The sequence below is a fragment of the Mustela erminea genome, chromosome 7 (genome assembly GCF_009829155.1).
Source record: "Mustela erminea isolate mMusErm1 chromosome 7, mMusErm1.Pri, whole genome shotgun sequence".
NCBI classification, from domain to species: Eukaryota; Metazoa; Chordata; class Mammalia; order Carnivora; family Mustelidae; genus Mustela; species Mustela erminea.
In genome coordinates this window covers 97,902,524-97,927,995 of record NC_045620.1, presented here as the reverse complement: position 1 = coordinate 97,927,995, position 25,472 = coordinate 97,902,524, and the positions used below count along the sequence as shown (strand labels likewise).

The 25,472-nt window shown below is 33.0% G+C and overlaps 1 long non-coding RNA gene across 1 annotated transcript; it reads left to right on the top strand.

The window, feature by feature from the left end:
- Positions 1-3,289: 3,289 nt before the first annotated feature.
- On the top strand, positions 3,290-24,265 carry LOC116596549. Its single transcript, XR_004288170.1, has 3 exons — positions 3,290-3,300; positions 9,500-9,509; positions 24,201-24,265. It is a non-coding gene; the product is annotated as an uncharacterized LOC116596549 (long non-coding RNA).
- Positions 24,266-25,472: the final 1,207 nt, after the last annotated feature.

Below are 25,472 nucleotides of genomic sequence, written 5' to 3'. Positions count from 1 at the left end.
AGTCAAGGATCTGTTTGAAAAATCAAATAGATATAATAAAAATTAAAATAGATAAAGATAATGTATTCAAATACAAAGTAGTCAAAATCTTAAAAACAAAAAATGAAGGCATTATACTGAAGATACCAGTTTTACTGTCTTGGCTAGGAGTTGTGTCAGTATACTATATAAAGATGCAAATTTATCTTTGGATGTTTTAAAGCTGTCATTTTCTAGGATTTGTAAGTGAAATGTGTATAAACAGTGATGTAGGTAAAGAATATTGAATCAAAAGAAAAAAAAAACAAAAAATAATTAGAGAGGTATGTACAAAGTTTATTAAAAATTTACTTGTTAGGTTCAGCCAGATTTTGCATATTTAAGAAAAGTTAGAAAAAAATATGAAAAAATTGAATATTAAAGTTTTTACTAGAGAATGATTTATAAAAATATAATTTGAGATTTTAAAGTGAGAGAAACATTGTATACAGATTAAGGCTATAACAGTGTTGGGTCTTTTACCCTTACCATCATTCAGATCACCAGCTCTTTTGATAAAGAACTGGAAATCATAACCTCAAATTTCCTCATATACTTAGGATGTAATTAGTATTTTATTTGGTTTGTTCATTATGTAGAAGAATAGGTACATGTTTTAATTCACTTTTATATTTGAAGGCCCATTTCCCTAATCTTTCTAAAGACTATTAAAAGGAAGATCATGTTGACTACCAACTTAATTTTGCATATAGGTTAGCTGAGATCTTTTTGAGATATCAGGACAGATTTTTGCCCTTGACTCTTAATTACTAATTTTTAAATACTCCTTTTTCTGTATTATTTTTTTAGGAAGATCTACACACAACATGGGGCTCAAACTCACAACCATGAGATCAAGAGTCACATGTTCTACTGACTGAGCCAGCCAAACGCCCTTTAATTACAAATTTTTAAATTTTATTTTTTTTTCTAAACCTACCAAAACCTATATTCTCTTGCACTCTTTTTAACAAATAATGATCTTTTCTGTTAGATGATTTTCTCCAAGGAGTTTTCTAGTTTCTCAGATATAATAGATTAGAACTAGAATTTTGAAACACGGTCTGTCAACTGATATTATCCAATTAAAATAATAAAGACACCGCTAGGTTTGATTCGTTTTGACTTCAGGGAAATAGAGTTGAAAGAGGGAAAAGAAATAATGCTTGAAAATGAATTTGATTCTTGAAAGCACAATTTCCCAGCCAAATTGAGAGACTCTTGCTTGACATCAAGGTCAGATCAAAGTCTAAACTTGATTTCATTCAAATTGATTTGATTTGAATCTAAAAGTTCAGCTAAGTTCCACCTGATACAGACTTTAATATTAATGACACTTATCCCAATATACTACTTGGAATTGAATGTGGAAACGATCATGTATTCATTTAAGTAATATCGTAAAATAGCAGAGATTCCATTGTGCAAGATAAAATGCAGTGACCTGATTGAGAGTCCTTCCATGAGTATTATTGTCAGGTCTGACACTAGCTTATAAAATATAAAATACACTTTATCTCTTTGAACCACAGGATACACACACACACACACACACACACACACTCACACACAGGAAAGAAGAGAGAGATGAGGGGTAGGAAAAATGAAAGAGAAAAAATATTTGAAGGAGATCAATGTTTATTAAATAGTTTTTAGAAGTATATGACACTTTTATAAACAGATGACCTTCAAGTTCAAATACCTTGAAAAAGTTCCAAGTGGCTTAGAGGCATCATTGTATCATCCATTTTAGTAAGCCAGTAGTTCTCATCAGGGATCCAAGTATCACATAAGTTATGAGATGTTCTGATGTTTCCAAAGATGCAGAAATGGGAATATCCCTCCCTAATGGTGAAGGATGAGCTCCCAAAATAGGCTTTGGTTTAGATTTCAGGGGAGGCAGTTAACAGGTATTAAGAACTCATCTCCTCCCAAGGCAAAGGGGTCCCAATAGCTTGTATGTTGGGACTTTGCTTGCTGGTGAGGAGTTAAATCTTAAAAAGGAGCTAGCCCCGAATACCTGGGTCATGGCAATGTTTTCTTTACTTGCCTGAAGATACAAATCACCTGGGAACATTTGATAAAGCATAGCATACATGCCCTTCCTCTGAAGGTTCTATTTCAGTAACCCTTAAAGGCAGGAATTTGAATTGACATTATTTTTTCTAGGTGATGTTTATCATCAGGGAGTTTGGAAAACTAAGGAGTAAGGGACTCTATCAAGTTGGGAAACAGACTCACAAAGGACAGATATTTTATAGTTGTTTAAAAAAGTGGGCTCTGGAATCAGATTGGTTTTGAATCCCAACATTGCTCATTTACCAGTTATTTGAACTGGGGAGTAATTTTAAAAGATTATTTTACTTAAAGCTGAAAGTAATACCTGGAATAGAGAAAAGCCCTCGATAAGTGTTTATAACGTATTTTGTAGAACCTAAACCAGATACACAACTTTCCTAACTTACTACCAAGACGCTGCCTATTAAGTTATGATGCATTGGTAAGGTTGCATCAATTGTAAAACTCATCTCAATCTAAGAAAAGTTAAGATGGAAAAAAAAAAGTATAACTAGAATAAATGAAATATACTACTAGAGAAGCCCAGAAAGTAATATAAATGAGTAAAATAGCCTGAGTAAGAAACATTAGGGGACAGAATTCCTCTTGAGGTTCAATCTTTTTCCTACAAGAACTGCAATAAATATTTCAGGATAAAGAAAAGTAAATGAAGATGAGTAAGAGGTGAGCAGAGGGATTAGGAAACTGTATGGTTAGACGATAAGTGCCTCCATAGTATTTTTTGAAATATATGCATACATAATCACATATGTGTATGTATATGCATACATACATAATCACAAGTAAGTAGTGTTTTAGAAATAGTTATGTTATATTCCAGAGAGCAATTACAGAGATGAAGGGCTGAAATTATTGTACAATTCAGAACTTAAACCTACTAAGAACTTCCACTGCATTAAAAGTTACATATGTTCTCAATTCAATATAGTAAAAAGCATATAAAATAATTTATAGTTTTCAGACAAAAAAAGATTAAAAAAAGAAATAGTGACAGAAATAGCAGGATTCCCTTCTTTTTATGGTTGAGTAATATTCTGTCACATTGTACACCTTAAACTTACACAGTGTTACATGTCAATTATATCTCAATAAAGCTGAAAGTTCTGAAAAATGTTTTTAACTTTACAAAGCATATAAAACAATAGGAAAAAAGGCACTTGCTTAATGTAAAACAAAGTAAGATCACTTAAAAATGTATTAGTAGTGAGGAAGTGGTGATGCAACATGGGGGCTTAAGTTTGGGAGGGAGACAAACCATAAGTGACTCTTAATCTCACAAAACAAACTGAGGGTTGCTGGGGGGAGGGGGGTTGGGAGAAGGGGGGTGGGGTTATGGACATTGGGGAGGGTATGTGCTTTGGTGAGTGCTGTGAAGTGTGTAAACCTGGTGATTCACAGACCTGTGCCCCTGGGGATAAAAATATATGTTTATAAAAAAATTAAAAATTAAAAAAAAGTATTAGTAATAATGATACATTAAATAACTAAATTTACTAAGCCCACAGTAGAAACTAAAATTAGATTTAAGTACAGTTTTGTCATTTTAAAAATGCAGTGCCACACTTTCTGTCAAATAAAATTGACAGAAAATTTGAAATAAGTGAACGAAAAAGTTATTATAAGAAATAGTAAGACAGCAGTATATAATTTAATGCAGAAAGGACACATCATGGGGCACCTAAGTGGCTCATTTGGTTAAGCATCTGCCTTCAGCTCAGGTCAGATCCTGGGATCAAGCCCTGTGTCAGTCTCCCTGCTCAGTGGAGATCCTGCTTCTCCCTCTCCCTGTTTGTGTACTTGTCACTCTTTCCTCTCACTCTCTCTCAAATAAATAAAATATTTTAAATAAATAGATAGATATTACAAAATGTTTAAACTTTAACATTTAAAATTGAAAGTATTACTCTAGGATGATGCTGAAATGGTACTTAGATAAAAGTGAATCATCCTAAATGTTTTATGAAAAGACTAATGTACACATACATTATGTATACACATATACATATATTATATATATGTATATATAAAGAAAATATATAACTAGGTTATTGACATATTAGGATTTCTTATCAATGAATATATGTATTTCTCTATTGGTTCATGTACTTTTGATATATTTTTACAACATTCTATAAATAATAATGAAGACTAACACCATTTGTTTAGAAGACTTAACCTCAGTTATTTTATAGGTATTAGGTATTATAAGTCACCTTTTTAAATTTTTATTTCATTTTTGATTTTGTTGGTTAGAAATGAATGCGGTAGATTTTTATATATTGGTTTTTGTGTTTATAAAATGCTAAAATGCTTCGTTAATTCTTACATTTATTCTTCTGTAGTATGTTACTCCTACTTTTTAACTTCCCCAAATATAAATTAATTGCTGGAATATTATGTAATTGGCTTTTGTTTAGACATATCTTCAAATTTAGCAGTGCCTTTGCTCACATTTTTTCATATATCCTAGAATTCTTTCATAAGATTTTTGTCTTGCAGTAATATGTTTTCCAAAATTTCCTTAGTGAGGGTGTATTGTTGGTAAGGTCCTTCATTACAGTTTTTCTGAAAAGAAAACATTTCAGCTTTGTGTTTCAATAGAAGTTTAGCTAAGTATGCAATCTAGATTGACTATTATTTTATCTCATCAATTCAAAACTATCAATTCATAATCTTTCTGCTTTTTTGTTGTCAAGAAGGCTTTTTTCTCTTAATTATCCTTACTTGATCTAAGTCCATGTCTTACTAGACACTGTTAGGATATTCTTTTTGCCTCTGATGATCTCTGCCCTTTTGTAGAATGGTACTTCTCTATGGTTATTAGCAGTGAAGACAATGAAGATTCATATCGTTATTATTATGATATATTCTAAATCTTTTATTTTTGTTCTCTTCTCCATCTCTGCTTTATCTGATGCCTTTCCGTTAATTTCTTTAAATTTATCTTCCATTACACTAGTTTTTTCTTCTGCTGTATATAAATCCTTTTAAAAATGTCTGATTTGGTGTTTTCAGTGATTATGAATTCCATTTCCTAAGGTTCTGTTTCAAATCTTCCTTATCCTTCCTTATCAAACCTTCCTTATCTATGAGGAAGATACTTTCTTACTACACATTCTCATTACTCATTAATATTTATTTCTTGATATATCTTAAACCATTTTATATTTCTGCATCCTTAAGATCACCAGCAAGTTTGATAATTTTCTAAGAATATGCACAGGACTCAGCATATAGTCGTATTTATGGCTATGAATTATTACAGTGAAAGGGTACAAATCAAAATCAGCAAAAGCAAACTATTGCGTGGGGTGAAGATTGGAGAAAACTGGGGGAATGTTTCACAGTTTAGTCACAAACTCCATGCTTACTTTCTCTAGCAACATGTTGTGACCGTACAGGTGAAAAATATAAAATGAAAAAACCCAAACATGTAGATGCCTAAATGTCCATTGATAGAAAATGAAAAAATTGACACAAATAATAAAATTCTATGGAGCAATTAATGTGAAAAAGCTAGACCTTCATTTACAACATGTTTGAACTTTGAAACATTAGGCTTACTAAATTAGAAAAGATGCAAGTGTTATAAGTTTTTAGTGAAACGCATATTTACTAGAGAAACTCACTAGAGGCTCACCGCCTAAAATTTTGATAAGGGCTGGTCATATAGGGGCTCTTTGTGTTGCCAAAGTTCCTAAAGTCCAGAAGGAAAGCAGATTTTTGGTATCAACCGTTTTGTTTGCACAAACAATTTAAGCAAATCAATCATATACCTGTAGTGAAGAATGAGAGAAAGACCCTGAAAGCCTATATAATATATAATGTGAGCATCAGGTAACAGAACACACCAATTTCATATGCAGGTAACATGCATGGTGGTCAGGGGTTTTGTGACAGCTGAACGTCAGGCCTAATAATAGAGGAAAAAAGGAGTTTGAAGGGCATGGTCTTATATTGAACATAGGGGTTACTAATTAATGGCATCTTTTAGGGGCTAATGAGTACCAAAGACAAAGTATTAAAGTACATGAATATAAATACTCTTAAAAATTGTGATCAATTTTTACTTTATAAAGCTTGTCAATCTATAATGTAAGTAGAGTTTTCAGTCATTATTGTTACAGTAACAATCATAACAACATAAAATCAAGGTATAGATCATATATATGTATAATGGCATGAATCTTAACTTTTCCCTGTGTTTAATAAGTTTTCTGTGGATAGTTTTTTGTCCAGGTACATATATTCTGTGAAGGCTTTCAGAGTGTTTTTATTGCTTATTAATATTCTGTTATTGATACATCATAGTAAATGCAAATTATATGAAGCTGGGGGAAATCTATTTTTTGTATATTCTTGAAAACACTGCTAAATTATAAAGCAGCACAGATTATAAAAGCCTGGACTCTGAAAATTTAGAAACCTGTGTTCAAATTCTAACTCTACCATTTAACCTTGACACTCATTGAACTTTGCTAAGCTTCAGTTTTCTGATGTGTGAAGCTCAGTTTATAGTACTAAGAATGAAATTAAATCTGAAATACTACTCAGCATAAGTACTTTATTCCAGGTCCCTCTTTTCAATTATTTAGAAATGTTCATTTTTTAGTTTAACATTTTACAAAGCATTTTCATGAGTCTATTACTATTCCTATCTTAGAGATAAAGTTAAAGAGACTAATTGTTTATTATTATTTGTTTACTTATAAACAAATAGTGGAGCCAACATTTTGCAGTGGATGTTCTGACTCTAAATCCCATAATTTATAAAGATGATCCTGGATTTTAGGCTTTACCATATTATACCATGGCAATAATTGAGTAAAAAATACAGAGAGGTATAGTCCATCTGATGTTTTCTGTGCATTTTTTATTTTATTATTTTCTTTTTCCTTCAGCCGACAAAATTCCATTTTTTTCATACACAGTTGTTTTTTTCTGTAGCTTTTTCTTTGAAAGTCAAATAGATAGTCTTTTATTTATGCTTTAGTGTCTTTTAGTACTGAAAATGGAGGAAGGTTTTCTTTTGTTGTTGTTTTTTGTTCCACATTTTGGTGATTTTTAGACTCCCTTGATATGTTTAAAAACATTTGGGTTCTGGTTGCTTAAACCACCCTCACTGCATCACAACTTGGAGAGTGTTGTTTGTTTAATTTGTTTATTTACTACTCTCCTAAATGAATGTGATGACCCATTAATCTATAAAACATTAATAATTCCAGTCTTACTATTTAAAATACATGTCTTACAGTGGATCTAGAGGATCTCTAAGATTCTTTTCAAATCAAATTTTATAATCACAAAATGTTAGAATTAAAGCAGATCCTAGACTCTTTATCCAGTGGTTTACAAATAAGTTTATCAGGGACACAGTATTCTGTGGCAGTTACTTAGTTCCCACTATGTATGGTCTTGAGGCTAAGTGGCCAAGATCCTAAATGTCTTAATTGGAATAACTCCACTTTCACTGTTGGTATGTAAAAATTCTACAAAAGATGTTGGTCAGGTTGTAACAGAGCCAAACTCTTTGTCCTTTCTTCCCTTACGCCAGCCTTTTTCTTTTTAAAAACTCAATCCCAGGAGTATTTGAGAAGAAATCTTCCAAAATGTTGTATTGTTTTCCTGGTTATCTATGCAAAAGTTGTGTCTCAGACTTTGAGACTCTGATTCTTTCTTCTTCTGATGCAATTTTATGATTTTGGAGGTGAAAATGCAGAGGCAGATTTCTTTTCCCTGTGAAATTGCACAAAACATCATTGTAGTATTGGCCAGAGGTCAAAAGCTAATTATTTTATAAGAATTAGTCATGAGCCTGAATTAAATGAATCTGAAATCCCTCATGGTAGATAGTAACTGAGCTAGTCTCAGAGACTTGGAGGTGTGGGTGTAATGCTCAAGCCAAAGGTCCTTCTTGAATTTTGAATTGATAGAGGGACTCATACAAATGTCCCTGCCACTCTAGGCCTCTTATCCTTTGCAACTGTTTTTTCATTTATCACTGCCTAGAAATAAATTGAATAGTCTCCTATCATGCCATCACAAATCATTTCAGTTTTTTCAAATAAAGTTTATAAAATGTTTATAGACTTATTGTCATGTATCTACCTATCCTAGTAAATGAATTGCTGATGTGCTTAATTCTGTGGGTAAATTCTTATTAATTAATTAATGCAACCTGCAACAATGTATACCTTATTAAATTATTAAAATACTTGCTATGAGTCTGGTGAAGAGGCTTAATTTATCCTATTTAATTTGTCACTGTGACAAGCAGCTTTTAAGTATTATTTAATCTTCATAACAAGCTTAATAATAGAGTTATTATGACCGTTATATGTGTCATCGTCACCATCGTCACCACTTGCCAGGTAAGGCTGGTGAAGCATATGGAAGTTGACTAGCTGATAGACTTCTACCTGCTGATTTTGTGAAAATAATACTTATTTATTTATTTTTTTGCTATACATTTTTTTTTGAATTTTATTTTTTTCGGTGTTCCAAGATTCATTCTTTATGCATAACACCCTGTGCTCCATGCAATAGTGCCCCCCTTAATACCCACCACCAGGCTCACCCAACCCCCCACCTCCCTCCCTCAGTTTGTTTCTCAGAATCCACAGTCTCTCATGATTCATCTCCCCTTCTGATATCCCCCAACTCACTTCTCCTCTCCTTCTTCCAATGTCCTCCGTATTATTCCTCATCCTCCACAAGTAAGTGACACCATATGGTAATTGACTCTCTCTGCTTGACTTAGTTCACTCAGCATAATCCCCTCCAGTCCTGTCCATGTTGATACAAAAGTTGGGTATTCATCCTTTCTGAGGGAGGCATAATACTCCATTGTATATATGGACCATATTTTCCTTATCCATTTGTACAAATATTTAAACACAATACCCATAACCATTATTATAACCATGCCTAGTTTTAACTCATGACAGTCATGTATCCAAACTTTCACTACTGCATTTATTTCTTTCAATAAATGAAGAATAAATAATGATCATGCACCTCTAATTAACCACGTAATTTGGTCTGGCTACAAAAGCTATTTGTAAGTTTAGTTAGAGAAGGACACAAAGAAAATAAAAAATATGAAGTTAGGTCTTACCCATGATATATGATACGATGCACTCAGAAGATAGTTTCTGTGACCTCTCATGTTTGTAAGTCTGATATCTTCTGACTCTCAGTTTTCAGATTCAGAAACCTCAAAACTGTTTTTAAAAACTATCTCTTCAAGTTGAACCAATTATTTCTCTTCTTTTAACTGAAATAATTTGCTTGTGCTAACACAAGGCTAAAAGGGCAGTTGGGGGTCCTACTAGCCTGAATAGTGAGGAAGAGCCAAGCCTCCACAGGAGTAATGGTGAGCTATGAGGCCTGAACAGTGCAGTTGTTTCTAGGTGAAGATAGCTTATATATGCATTTTTTGTCTTCATGACATGATTTACACATATACATTTTGAATAGTCATTGATGTAGAGATATTTTTCTCCATTAAACTACTTCCTAAATTGGTTGGGAAGATTCCAGAATTAAGAGGAGCATTCTAGTAATTCATCAGTAATTAAAATCTTGAAATCTACAGGAGTTTTACTTGAAATTTTTTGTTCTGATGCCTTAATGGTTTACTGACCATTTCCAAGAGAATGCTTTCACTCCAAAAGAACAATATTGATTTTACTATATCTCCTTTTAAGACTTCATTTTTTTTGGTTGTTTTATGCTGGATTTAAATTTTAACCTGGTTTATACAATATAATCTACTTTAGTGGTTTAAAGGCATTACATTAAGATAATTTGCTTTCTTTGTTCTGAATATTTTTTCACTCATTTTAAATTGAAGAGTCACTTAACCAAATATATTATCCTTAGTTCCTAGTAAAATATCTGTACACTTCAGTAATTTACTCATTTTTTAAATATTAGAAAGTAATTTTTTAATTTTATACACCACCTCCTTAGCACATGCTATACTATAGTGTCTGTTTAGATTAATCAATCAGTATGCTTTCATATTTTAAGATAGATTACTGAAGTAATGATGATTATTATTAATTTTGTAAGAGATGAACAAGAATTTTTTTAAATGAAAAACCCAGAATGTAGAATGATTTGTGTTCTTTATCATGTTAAAACATATCAGGATATATACTACCATACAAAGTTGTAAAGTAGTTAAGTTTCGTTGTTGGCCCTCTCTGTATCTTTGCCAAATACACTATGATGATAAGTCATTGTCAGATCTCATTTTCTTGTTTCACATAAAATCAAATTCCTATTTTTATTAGCACTATTTTATTTAACAGTGTTATGCAAAGCAAATGAGTTAATAATATAGATAATATCCAAAGGACACACATTCACTTTAGAGAATTGGATCAGGCTACACAAATACAGGCAAATATAGTGAAAGGAGGCAAACTAGCAATGACAACCTTGTGCCACATTATAGACTGCACATACAAACAATGGAAAAGTTTTGCCAAATTATTATTTCAAGGAAAGGATAAGAAGCAAAATCAGGAGAGTTCAGTACTATAATCAAGGAGAAATTATGGTTACTAGAAAGTCATGTGGTCTGGAATTGATGGTCTTAGTTATTATTTTAGTTTCATGATCTTAAACAGGTACTTTCACTTCTCTAAGCCTTAGTTTTCTTATTAATAAAATATAGTATATAATTACACTATTTTATGTATACACACACTTTCATATATTTAATTATCTGATAAGGTTTAGTGACATAAATTTGTTTTTTTTTTCCTGGCTGATAGTTTTCAGGTAGTTTTATTGGTCATAAGATTTTTGACAGTATCAAGAGTACAGTCTGGACCCAGCATCAAACCTATTTTGGAAACACAAATCATTGCAGTAATTTTAATTGTTGTTTTTGCTTTTTTTTTTTTTTTTTAATTTGAGAGAGAGACCGAGATAGCGAAAGCACAGGCAGGGAGGAGAGAGAGAAGCAGGCTCCCAGCTGAAGCAAGGAGACTGAAGCGGGGCTTGGATCCATAAGGTCCAAGGTCTTTGGATCATGACCTGAAATGAAGGCAAATGCTTAACCAACTGAGCCACCCAGGCACCCGCTTGCAATGATTTTTTAAAATCAACAGCTTTCTCAAGGTATAATTCACATACAGTAAGGTTTATCTTTTTTTTTTTTTTGAGAAGTTTTCAAAAATATATATATTTTTTTAATTTTTAATTTTTTATAAACATATATTTTTATCCCCAGGGGTACAGGTCTGTGAATCACCAGGTTTACACACTTCACAGCACTCACCAAAGCACATACCCACCCCAATGTCCAAAATCCCACCTCCTTCCCCCAAACCCCCTCCCCCCAGCAACCCTCAGTTTGTTTTGTGAGATTAAGAGTCACTTATGGTTTGTCTCCCTCCCAATCCCATCTTGTTTCATTGATTCTTCTTTTTAAAGTGCAAATCCAATGGTTTTTGATATATTTACAAAATTTTATGCTGATCATCATTATGTAATTCTGGAACATTTAAATCTCCCACAAAGAGACCTATAATCTTTTTACCAGTGACTCTTACAGGTAGCTAACATTCTCCCCAAACCCAGACTTTGGTGATCACTAGTCTGTTTTCTGTCTCTTTGGATGTGCCTATTCTTGACATTTCATATAAATGGAATCATACCAGCAGTGCCTGGGTGTCCCAGTGGGTTAAGGGTATGCCTTTAGCTCAGGTCATGATCCCACGGTCCTGGGATTGAGCCCTGGCATTGGGCTCCCTGCTCAGCAGGGAGCCTGCTCCTTCTGCCCCTTCCCCAGCTCACTGCTCATCTGGGCGTCTCCTCCCTCTCCTTCTGCCCTTCCCCCAGCTTGTGCTATCTCTCTGGCTTACTCTCTCTCTCAAATAGATAAAATCTTTAAAAATAAATAAATAAGGGCGCCTGGGTGGCTCAGTGGGTTAAAGCCTCTGCCTTCGGCTCAGGTCATGGTTTCAGGGTCCTGGGATGGATCCCCACATGGGGCTCTCTGCTCAGCGAGGAACCTGCTTCATCCTCTCTCCCTGCCTGCCTCTCTGACTACTTGTAATCTCTGTCTATCAAATGAATAAATAAAATCTTTTAAAAAATAAAAATAAAAGTAAATAAATAAAAGGAATCATATCTTACGTGGCTTTCTGTGACTGGTTTATTTCATATTTTCAAGGTTCATACAGGTTGTAGCATGTATCAGTACTTCATTCCTTTTGTTTCCACTATCTTTTTCCTTTTTTATTTTTTTACTTTCTTTTTGCTTTTTAATAAATTTTTATTTTTTAGAGCAGTTTTAGATTTATGGAAAACTTGTGAGGAGAGTTCTGGATCCTACTCCATTCTCCCCTATCATTATCATTAACATCTTAGATTAGGATATTTATGAACAACTAATGAAACAATATTGATACATTATTGTTAAATAATATCTCTAGTTCACTTAGATTTTCTTTGTTTTTATCCAATGTCCCTTTTCTGTTATAGTATCCCATCTAGAATACCATGTGACATTTAGTTGTCATACCTTCTTAGGACATGTCTTCTTTGTTTCCCAGGCTTTCCTTGATTTTGATGGCCTTGACAGATTGGAGGACAGTGTTTCTGGTGTTTTATAGATTGCCCATTATTAGAATTTGTTTGACGTTTTTCTTATGGTAAAACTGGTATTATGGGTTATTGGGAGGAGGACCACAGAAACAAAGTGTAACTTTACCAAGTATATGTACTATCAGTGTGATTTATAACCGTTGATATTGGCCTTGATCACCATGGCTGAGGCCTCTCCAGTGTATTTTCCCCCCTTCCATATTGTACTCTTTGTAAGGGAATTTCTATGTGTAGCCCATACCTAAAGTGTGGGATTATATTCCTCCTCCTTGAGGGTAGAGTATCTGTGTAGAATATAGAATAAATTAATTATAGAATATAGAATAGAGTAATTTATTTATAGAATATAGGATATAGAATTACAGAATATTTATAGAATATAGAAATAAATTTATAGAATTTATAAAATATAGAATATTTATAGAATAATATAGAATATTATAAATAATATAGAATTTATTTATAGAATTATAGAATATAGAATATTTATAGAATATAGAATTTTTTTAAAAGATTTTATTTATTTATTTGACAGAGAGAGATCACAAGTAGGCAGAGAGGCAGGCAGAGAGAGAGAGGAGGAAGCAGGCTCCCCGCTGAGCAGAGAGCCCGATGCGGGACTCGATCCCAGGACCCTGAGATCATGACCTGAGCCGAAGGCAGCGACTTAACCCACTGAGCCACCCAGGCACCCTAGAATATAGAATTTATAGAATAAATAGAATTTATTTATAGAATTCTTTTATTTGTCAGATTTTTATATTGTTGAATGGGAGCTCTTTCACTTGGCTCCTGTGTACCTTTGACATGCCCTCATCAAAGTGGGGTTTTTGGTTTTTTGAACACTTCCTTACATGCTGGCACTGTAAGATACTCCAGGCTCATCTTATATATTTCTGGCCCCAGTCCTGGAATTAGCCATTTCTCCAAGGAATATTTGTTTCTTTTATTGGAGAATGGCATCAGAAACCAATATCTAGGGGCGCCTGGGTGGCTCAGTGGGTTAAGCCTCTGTCTTGGGCTCAGGTCATGATCTCAGGGTCCTGGGATCCAGCCCCGCATCGCATCAGGCTCTCTATTCAGCAGGAAGCCTGCTTCCCCCTCTCTCTCTGCCTGCCTCTCTGCCTACTTATGACCTACCTCTGTGTCAAATAAATAAATAAAATCTTAAAAGAAAAGAAAAGAAAAAAAAAACGAAACCAATATCTAGCTAGGTACCAGGAATGCTCATTGTTACAACGGTGTCATTTATTTCCCAGGTAACCAAAGATTTATGTGTATGTAGACATATCTATAAATATTCCTATAGGTAACAGTCTATATATGGTAAACTAAACATAGGTCCATACTGATGTGTCCAACTTTAATTTATTTCCAAGGATGATTCTTATTTCCTCTCCATGCTTATCTTTAAATTTAAACTCCAGAAATGTGAAGTCTGGCTGCCACCTTCTTCCATCCATTTAATTGTTGTATTTCAGAATACTTGAATAGCAGCAGCAGCATTGTTAACCCATAACCCCCTGGGAAAACATTTTATCAGCTAAAGTACAGTTCTTTTGCATTTCGTCTTTCAGAGTTCACTCATTCCAATATTATTTAGGTCAGCACCTTTCCCTCCCATTCCGTTCAGTGAGATTGTTTCATACATTTGTAATACAGTTAGGTGCTCTTATCACAGTCTGCATTTCTTCCTGGGATTTCCAAACTCCTAAATACATTTTTTTAATATGCATACATGAAAGTTCACTCATTGTGCTGTAAAACTTCCTGGGTTTTAACAAGTGCATGGTATCATATATTCTTCCTTAGACTCTGGATAGAATTCACCAGTGAAATCACTGGAGTTTAATAGTATCTTTTTTTTTGTAAGGTTATTAATTACTGATTCAGTATCTTTAATAGACAGTAGTTATGCTCAGATGATCTGTTTCTCCTTGTCTAAGTTTTAGGAATTTGTGTCTTTCAAGAAATTGGTCCATTTCAACTCAATTATCAGATTTGTAAACATAGAGTTGTTCATACTATAACTTTATTACATTTTTGAGGACTATGGAATCAGTAGTGATGATCTCTCATTTCTAATAGTAGTAACTTTTATTTTCTCTTTTTTCCCCTCATTTAGGCCAGATACAACCTTGTCAATTATATCCACCTTTTCAAAAAACCACTTTTTGTTTTGTTGATTTTCTGCATTGACTTCTGTGTTATTTTCAACTTTATTGACTTATGCTCTAATTTTTATTTATTCTTCTGTTAACTTTAAGTTGAAGATACTTTTTCTAGTTTTTTGGAGGCTTAGATTATTGATTTTAGGACTATTTTTTTTTTTTTTACTAATGCATGTAGTGCTATAAAATTCCTTCCAAGCATTAATAAATTTTATTTTCATTTATATCAAAGTATTTTAAAATTCCTCCTGAGACTTCTCCTTTGACCCATGTTTGATTTAGTAGTATGTGGTTTAATCTCCAAATATTTTGGATTTACCTCCTGACTTTCTTTTTATTGATTTCTAGTGTAATACCACTATGGTCTCTCATATATTTTATATGATTTCTATTCTTTTGAATTAATTTAGGTGTGTTTTATGGCCCAGAATGTGGTCTGTCTAGCTGAATGTTCTGTATGAACTTGAGAATAATGTGTATTGTAATGTCATTGGATTAGATATCCTATAAATGTCAAATAAATCAAGTTGATTAATGATACTGTACAAGGCAACTATATCCTTAATGATTTTCTGCTTGCTTCATCTGCCAATAATAAAGAGAACTGTTAAAATCTCCAACTATAGGAATAGATTTATCTATTGCTCTTTGAATTTGTATGAGATTTTGCCTCACATATTTGGATGCTCTTATTTTAGGAGCATATATGTTAAGGATTATTACGTATTTTTATAGAATTGACTCTTTATCATTATGTAATACCTCTGTTTATCCCTGAGTATTTTCCTTATTTTAAAACTTCCTTTGTCTGTAATTAATAGGCAGTTCAGTTTCCTCTTGATGAATGATATCATGGTACATATTTCCCCATCTGTTTATTGTTAACATAACTATGTCTTTATGTATGTATGTATACATGTATGTATCTATTTTTAAAGATTTCATTCATGCAGTCTAGACAAAGAGCTCATGGCTGGGGGGAGGAGCAGAGGAAGAGGGACAAGCAGACTTTGTGCTGAGTGTAGAGTCCAGTTGGGGGCTCTATCCCGCAACCCCGAGATCATGACCTGAGCTGAAATCCAGAGGTGGCTGCTTAACTGACTGAGTTACCCAGGTGCCCCTTTATGTCTTTATTTCAAAAGGCGTTTCTTATAGATAACATATACTTGGATCTTTTTTAAAATCAGCTCTGATAGTCTATGCATTTTAATTGGTATGTTTAGACCATTCACATTTAAGTGATTTTGATAAGAGTTGGTTTAATATTTACCATTTTTCTAATTGTTTTCTATTCATTGTACTAGTAATATCTTTTGCCCCCTTATTATTCCTTCTCCAGTTTTAATTGTGTATTTTATGTGATTTAATTTTCTCCTCTTTGTTAGCATATTGATTATACTTCTAAAAAAATTTTAGTGGTTACCCTAGATTTTGTAGTATACATTTTACAACCATATAATAAGCATTTATAACATCTATAAATTAAGTGTATATTTACATTAATGTGTACCTATGTAATCATATATAATTATAAAATGTATATTTTTATAATACACATTTACATAATATGTGGTATATATATTAAATATTATATAATGAATATTATATAATATACTTTACAATTTGTGCAAATTAAATGTTTATTTGTAATATATATTACAATTATGCTAAGTCCACTCTGAAGTAATAGTATATATCACTTCCTGGGTGTAAACACACTAAATGTGTTTCTAATTCATCTTTCCTTTCTCTTATAACGTTGGGGTCTTTCTTTTTCCTTATTGATAAGTTGTAATCATTCAATCAATATATCTATGCCTTGATTTTTCATGGTTTGGGGCCTTGTTACTGGGATATTGACATTGCTGATCCATTCCCCTGTTATATCTATCTTCAAAAACTTGATGAACTGATCTGTGTGACTTAACATGTTTTTCCAGTTCTGTCTTTGTGGATCTTCCCTCCCGATATTCTAGTTTCTCGACTCCTCAATTTCTTTGCAACTCCAGCAAGCACAGCCTCTTCATTTCTCCATTTATGAGCCTCCAGTATCAGTCCTCTTTTTTTTCCTGTGTTCCACCTTATGACAACAGTGCTACTGCCACCTGTGAGGGCCCAGGGAATAATCAAGACAGGATGTTTGATAGCATACCTAATGGCACTAAATGCACTCAGAGATTAAAAGATACTGTTGACGTGATGTTTAATCATAAGGTAAACAAGTGCTTCGGTTCTTTATTTCCCTTTGCACCTAATGGGAAATGCATGAATCCTTACAAGCCTGGATCAAATAGAATAATATCCATAAATGCAAATACTCTAGACTAGTTTATCCTAATCTGCTCCTTTATCACTGCTCAATAACTCAATGCTGTGTTATCCCTCTTCAAATCAAGAAGATATTTGTAAACCCATGCATATTTGTTCTCTAGCTTACCACAATCTGTGGCTACACAACCAAGAATAATACAAACATACATTGTTGAACTTACTGGTTTTTGACTCACTCAATTTCATTCCTAAAACACAGCTTTCATATATTTTAAAATATGCTGGAGTGTTAGGAGATAAGCCGTAGAAAAAGGTTTGCGTAGTATTATTTGCCTCAATAGATTTTCTTTTTTTCCCGGTCTCCCTTTCATCTGTAGTTAGGAATCTGTTTAGGTCTGTGACCGTCTAGACATTCAATTTCATACTTATGCGACCTTCTACTATAATGACACTTGTTAGCTTTTTCCCTCTTTATACTCATTGATAGGAATGAGGATTGAGAATGTCATGGCCTAGCTACAGTTTTTGCTTTCTGGTTGCTTTGAATACCACCACAGTTTTGGCATGTGAAAAGGTTACCTGTAGAATTATTACTAAAAGAGAAGAGGAAATTGATTTATTAGTTAGATAAAATGTTGACACACTGAATACGGTGGAGAATATTTTGAGAATGATACATTTATTATTGAATTGAGATTGGACGTACACACAATACACACAAAAAACTTGGTTAACTGTATTCATAAATCTGCTCACTTTGCTGATTCTAACCAAAAGGACCTTCTTACTAATAGGGTTCAAAATACTAAAAATAGTAAAAACTGAAAAGTTTCAGTGATGGTATCAATTAAGTAATTGTGAATTTTCTAAATGTTGAGAAATCATAGAAGCCCACTGAAAAGATAAGTGTTGTGTGTTTATATTCAAGGCCTGGTTAGAGTAATTTGTTAAATAAGACAAATTTGCATTAAGTTCTTTCTTTGGTACCTTTCTAAAGTATCTTTTTTTGGCACTGTTTCTATCTTATCTTCTTATGCCCAGAATATGTTGTACACATATGTGTATTATGTAGAAATTCACAATCTGAGGGTCCTTTCATGGAAACCATTTGGGTGAAGATCAAAGGAGAAAGAAACAAAACTGACTTTGGTAGATTTACAAAAGAAATACCAGGTAGAAAATCAGAGCAATGATTAATGAGCATAGATTTAAAATAATAATAGTTATTCACACAAGAAAAAGTACATGTTTTTGTTTGTTCTTTTGTACACAATTTATAAGGAGACTCCAGCTATCTGGGTATCTGGTAGAGTCTCATAATGCAAACTTCTATTCATTGACATATGATTAATATTCCATCTTAATGAAACACAGGATAATTATGAATAGAGGAACTAAGGTTACCAAGAAATAATTTTAATGGCAAAATGTAAAAAAGTAGGATTAGATAAAAATGACTTTAAGGCCTTTTACACAGGCTAGCTTCCAATGTTACCAGGAGAGAGAGTATTTTAGATTTCTTTACATGAGGTTATTTCCAAAGTGCAGCTTTCCCCAGCTGCTTTCTCTTTTAATGAAAGAAAGGCCATGATGGAATTTATCCTGAATAGGGCAGTTACAATTAGGTTAGATGCCTTCTTCCTGCTTAATTCTTTTAATTTGTCTGCATAGGTCTTGGGTCTCATGTTTGAATACTGGAACTGTATATTTTGATGTTATTATTATTTTAATCAATGTTGGTTTTTTGTTTCCACTGTTATTATGGAATGAATTGGGCAGCTTTTCATCTTTTACTATGAAATGAAATACTAAAAATTGCTTTCCACCTCTCTCTCTAGAAGTTAAATGGAGTTCACCTGTGATTTCATGTGATTCTGGTATCTTTTAATTGGTGTATTTTAACTTCCTTTTCAATATATTCTACAGCAAGAGAATATTAAGTAAATTAATGACAAGGGATATGAGAACAGAGGAAATGAATCTTCTTCTTTTCTTTTTTTTTTTATAAACATATAATGTATTTTTATCCCCAGGGGTACAGGTCTGTGAATCGCCAGGTTTACACACTTTACAGCACTCACCATAGCACATACCCTCCCCCATGTCCATAACCCCACCCCCCCAGAAATGAATCTTCTGATGAAAGTATAAGCTTTCAATTTTTAGCATCCATCCATACCAACTGAAGAGATTTTAAAAAGTCAGGCTCGGGGGTGCCTGGGTGGCTCAGTGGGTTAAAGCCTCTGCCTTTGGCTCAGGTCATGATCTCAGGGTCCTGGGATCGAGCCCCGCATCAGGCTCTCTGCTCAGCAGGGAGCCTGCTTCCCCTCTGTCTCTGCCTGCTGCTCTGCCTACTTGTGATCTCTCTCTGTCAAATAAATAAATAAAATCTTAAAAAAAAAAAAAAAGTCGGGCTCCATTATCTGATATTGTGATTTAATTGATCTGCAGTAGTAGGGCCTAAGCATTGGTAATTTTTGTTCCAAATTCTATGCAGTGATCATAATGAGTATTCAGGGTTGAGAATGTTAAATAAATAAAAAAATAAATAAATATGCATATATGCATTTTGTTTATTTGTCAGAGAGAGAGAGAGAGAGAGAGCACAAACATGGGGAACAGCAGGTAGAGGGAGAAGCAGGCTCCCTCCTGATCAAGGAGCCTGATATGGGACTCAGTCCCAGAACCTTGGGATCATGACCTGAGCTGAAGGCAGTTAACCAACTGAGCCACCCAGGTGTCCCAAGTTTTTATTTTTAAAGGAATTCAAACATTTCCTGTAGAATTTTTTTAAATTTATTGAAGTCATGTTGTACTTAGTATTGTTTTACAATTTTTGATGTCTTCTTTACTGATAATTATGTCTCATATTTCATTTCTTTTAAAGAGTTTTTATTGAGGTATAATTGACATATGACATTATATTGATTTTAAGTGTACAACATAATGATTCAATAATTGTATACATTGTGAAGTTATCACCACAATAAATCTAGTTACTATCTATAAACAAAGTTAACTTTCAGGATTTACTCTCTTGACAACTTTGAAGTATGCACTACAGTATTATTTTTTTTTAATTTTTTATTTTTTATAAACATATATTTTTATCTCCAGGGGTACAGGTCTGTGAATCACCAGGTTTACACACTTCACAGCACTCACCAAAGCACATACCCTCCCCAATGTCCATAATCCCACCCCCTTCTCCCAAACCCCCTCCCCCCAGCAACCCTCAGTTTGTTTTGTGAGATTAAGAGTCACTTATGGTTTGTCTCCCTCCCAATCCCATCTTGTTTCATTGATTCTTCTCCTACCCACTTAAGCCCCCATGTTGCATCACCACTTCTTCATATCAGGGAGATCATATGATAGTTGTCTTTCTCTGTTTGACTTATTTCACTAAGCTGAAAAAGCATTTGACAAAGTACAGCATCCCTTCCTGATCAAACCTCTTCAAAGTGTAGGGATAGAGGGCACATACCTCAATATCATCAATGCACTACAGTATTATTAACTGTAGTCACCATGCTGTACATAACATCCCCATGAGTTATTTATTTTGTAACTGGAAGTATGTACCTCTTGACCCCTGTATGCATTTCAGCCATCTCCTAACTCACCCCTGCACTCTGGCAACCACCTTTCTGTCTTGTATGTAGGATTTGTGTTGTTTCTTTTCTTTCTTTCTTTTCTTTTTTTTTTCTTACATTCCTCGTAAAAGGGAGAGCATAAAGTATTTGTCTAACTTAGTTCACTTAGATTCATCCATCTTCTTGCAGCCAGCAAGTTTGCGTTCTTTTTATGGCTGAATAGTATTCCTCTGTGTGTGTGTGTGTGTGTGTGTGTGTGTGTACGTGTACGTACACATCACATTTTCTTTATTCATCCATCGAAGGACAATTAGGTTGTTTCCATATCTTGGTTATTGTTAAGTTGTAGTAAACATAAGAATTCATATATTTTTTAATTTACTTTTTGAATATATTTTCTTCAGTTAAATATATAGAAGTGGAATTACTGGATTATGTGGTAGTTTTATTTTTAATTTTTTGAAGAAGCTACACCCTGCTGTTGTCCATAGTGGCTGCATCAGTTTACATTCCCACCAGTGGTACACTCTATTTTTTTTTTTCTCTACAACCTTATCAATATTTCTTTTCTTTTTGATAATAGTCATTCTAACAGGTGTGAGGAGTTCGCCCATTCTGGTTTTGATTTGCATTTCCCTGATGAATAGTGATATTGATTATTTTTTCATGTGCCTTTTGGCCATCTTTATTTCTTTGGGAAAATGTCAGCTCAGCTCCTTTGCCCTTTTTTTAATTGCATTTTTTTTTTTTTTTTTTGCTATTGAGTTATATGAGTTCTTTATATATTTTGGATAATAACCCTTTATGTGATTTGCAAACATTCCCATTCAGTAGGTATTAATGGTTTCCTTTCTTGTGAAAAGCTTTTTAGTTTATTGATGTCCCACTTGTGTATTTTTACTTTTATTATCTTTTCTTTTGGAGTCATATCCAAGAAAATTTATCATCAAGACTGATGTCAGGTAGCTTAATGCTTGTGTTTGATTCTATGAGTTTTATGGTTTTAGATCTTACATTCAAGTCTTCAATCCATTTTGAGTTAATTTTTGTTTATGGTATAAAATTATAGTCTAGTGTCTTTCTTTTGCATCTTACTGTCCAGTTTACCCAGCACTATTTATTGAAGAGACCATCCTTCCACCATTGTTATCTGTTGCCTCTTTTGTTATAAATTAATTGTCCTTATGTGTGGGTTTATTTCTGGGCTCTTTATTCTGTTTCATCAATTTATGTATCTGTTTTTTTGTGGATACCATATTATTTTAATAACTATATCTGTGTAATATAGTTTGAAATCAGGGAACATGATGTCTCCAGATTTGTTATTCTTTCTCAAGATTGCTTTGGCTACTTGGAGTCTTCTGTAGTTTCACATAAATTTTAGTATTGCTTGTCCTATTACTGTGAAAAATGCTGTGGGAATTTTGATGGGGATTACCTTGAATTTATATATTGCTTAGGGTAATATGGACATTTTAACAATAATAATTCTTCCAATGCATGAACATGGGATATGTTCCCATTTATTTATGTCTTCTTCAGTTTCTTTCTTCATTGTCTTATAGTTTTCAAAGTACAGGTCTTTTACCTCCTTGATTAAATGTATTCCTAGGTAGTATTTCCGATGCAGCTATAAATGGGATTATTTTCTTAATCTTTCTTTCTAACAGTTTCTTATTAGTATATAGAAACACAATTGATTTTTGTATATTGATCTTGTATCTTATGACTTCATTGAATTTGTTCTAACAGTTTTTGGAGGAGTTTTTAGGGCTTTCTATATATTAAATCATATTATCTGAAACTACTGGAAGTTTCATTTTCTTTTTCAATTTTGAGGCCTTTTATTTCTTTTTCTTGCATAATTGCTCTGGCTAGGTCTTCCTATAATATGATGAATAAAAGTGGTGAGAGTGGGCATCCTTGTCTTGCTGGATCTTACAGGGAAAGTTTTCAGCTTTTCACCAGTGAGTATGATGTTAACTGTGGGCTTGTTATATATTTTCTGTTGAGGTATGTTTCCTTTGTACCCATACTTTTTGAGAGTTATTATCATGAATGCTTACTGAATTTTGTTAAATGTTGTTTCTGCATCTATCAAGATAATGCAGATTATTTTTATCCTTCATTTTGTTGGTATCCTTCATCAAACTGATTAATATATTGGTGTTGAACCATCCTTGTATCCATGGAATAAATTCTATTTGGTCATGGTTAATGATCCTTTCAAGGTATTATTGAATTCAGTTTGTTAGTGTTTGTTGAGGATTTTTGCATCTATGTTGATCAGGGATATCAGCTTGTAAATTTTTTTTGTGTCTTGTCTTTGTCTGGTCTTGGTATCAGGGTAATGTTGGCCTCATTTAGAAGTTTAGAAGTGTTTCTTTCTCTTCAGTTTTGTTTTTTGTTTTTTGTTTGTTTGTTTGTTTGTTTTCAGAGTTTAAGAAAGACAGGATTTAAATCTTCTTTGAATATTTGTTAGAATTCACCAGTGAAGTTTTCTCGTCCTGGATTCGTTTGTTAGGAAGTTTTTGACTACTGATTCAGTCTCCTTACTAGTAATTAGTCTACTCAACTTTTTATTTTTAAAGATTCTATTTATTTATTTGACACAGAGGCAGAGAGAGACACAGTGAGAGAGGGAACACAAGCAGGCGGAGTGGGAGAGGGAGAAGCAGTCGTCCTGCCAAGCAGGGAGCCTGATGCAGGACTCAGTCCCAGGACCCTGGGATCATGACCTGAGCTGAAGACAGACACTTAATGATTGAGACACCCAGGCACCCCCTAGTCTATTCAACTTTTATAATTTGTCAGCATTTATTTTTGGAATATTTTTTGTCTGTTGCTAGGAATTTATGCATTTCTTCTAGATTGTCCAGTTTGTTGACCTGTAATTGTTCATCATCGTTTCTTATGATACTTTGTATTTCTGTAATATCAGTTGTAACTTCTCTTTCATTTCTAATTTTTTATTTAAATTCAATTAGCCAACATATGATACATCTTTAGTTTCAGATGTAGAGTTCATTTATTCATCAGTTTCATGTAACACCCAGTTCTCATAACATCACATGATTTTATTTATATCAACCCTTTCTCTTTTTCTTTTTCTTGATGAATCTAGCTAAAACTTTGTCAGTTTTGTTTATCTTTTCAAAGAATGAGGTCTTAGTTTTATTAATCTTTCCTGTTGTCTTTTTAGTCTCTATTTCATTTCCAATAGTTATTATTTCCTTCCTTCTACTAACTTTGGGCTTTGTATTCTTTTCTGTAGTTCCATTAGGTATAAAGTTAGTTCATTTATTTGAGAGTTTTCTTGTTTCTTAAGGTCTGCCTGTGTTGCTATAAACTTCTCTCTTAGAATCACTAAGATTTAATTTCTTCATTGATTTCTTTAACCTAGTATTCAGTAACATGTTGTTTTATCTTCACATTTTTTCAGATTTTTTCCTTATAATTAATTTCTTGTTTCATACCATTTTGGTCAAAAAAGATGCTTGACAATATTTCAGTATTTTTAAATTTATTAAAACTGGTTCTGTGGCCTAACATGTGATTTGTCCTCGAGAATGTTTTATGTGCCCTTGGGAAGAGTATGTATTCTGCTAATTTTGGATGGGATGTTCTGTAGATATGTAGTAAGTCCATATTGTCTTGTGTTTTCTTTAAGGTTAATGGTTCCTTATTGGTTTTCTCTTTGGATGATCTATTCATTGATAAAAATGGGGTATTAAAGTCCCTACTGTCATTGTATTGATGTCAGTTTCTCCTTTGGGTCTGTTAATATTTGCTTTATATATTTTGGTGCTCCTATGTTAAGTGCACATATATTTACAAATGTTATATCTTCTTTTTGTACTGATTCCTTTATCATTATATAATGTCCTTCCTTGCCTTTATTACAGCCTTTATTTTAAAGTCTCTTTTGTCTGATATGCATATAATAACTACCTCAACTTTTTAAAAAATTTCCATTTGCGTAGAATACGTTTTTCCATAACACCAGTTTCAGGCTGTGTCCTTACATTTGAAATGTCTTGTAGGTAGCATATAAATGAGACATGTTTTTTGTTTGTTTGTTTGTTTTTTAATCCATTAAGTTACTCTCTATCTTTTGGTTGGAGAATCTAGTCCATTCACGTTTAAAGTGATTATTGATAGATCTGTACTTATTTGGCATTTTATTCATTATTTTGTGGCTATTTTTGTAATTTCTCTTTCCCTTTCTTCTCTTGCTTTGTTTTCTTGTTTTTGATAACTTTTTTTAGTATTATGTTTATATTCCTTTTTCATTATCTTTTGTGTATCTGGTATAAGTTTTGCTTTGTGATTACCATGAGGTTCACATATAACACCCTATATTTATAACAGTCTATTTAAAGTTGATAGCAACTTATATTTGAATGCATTTTAAAACTACATTTTTATCTCCCTCCATCACATTTTGTTATTGTTGTCTTATTTCACATCTTTTTATTTTGTGTATTTGTTAACCAAATAGTGTATTTACAGTTAATCTTACTACTTGTGTCTTTAACCTTTATAGTAACTTTATAAGTGATCCACTATCTTTGCTATATATTCAACTTTATCATAGAGACTTTTACTTTCATATATTATTACGAATTAGTGCATTTTATTTTTAGCTTAAAAAAGCTCTGAGACATTTCTTGTAAAGCTAGTTTAGTGCTGATGGACTCCTTTAGCTTTTGAT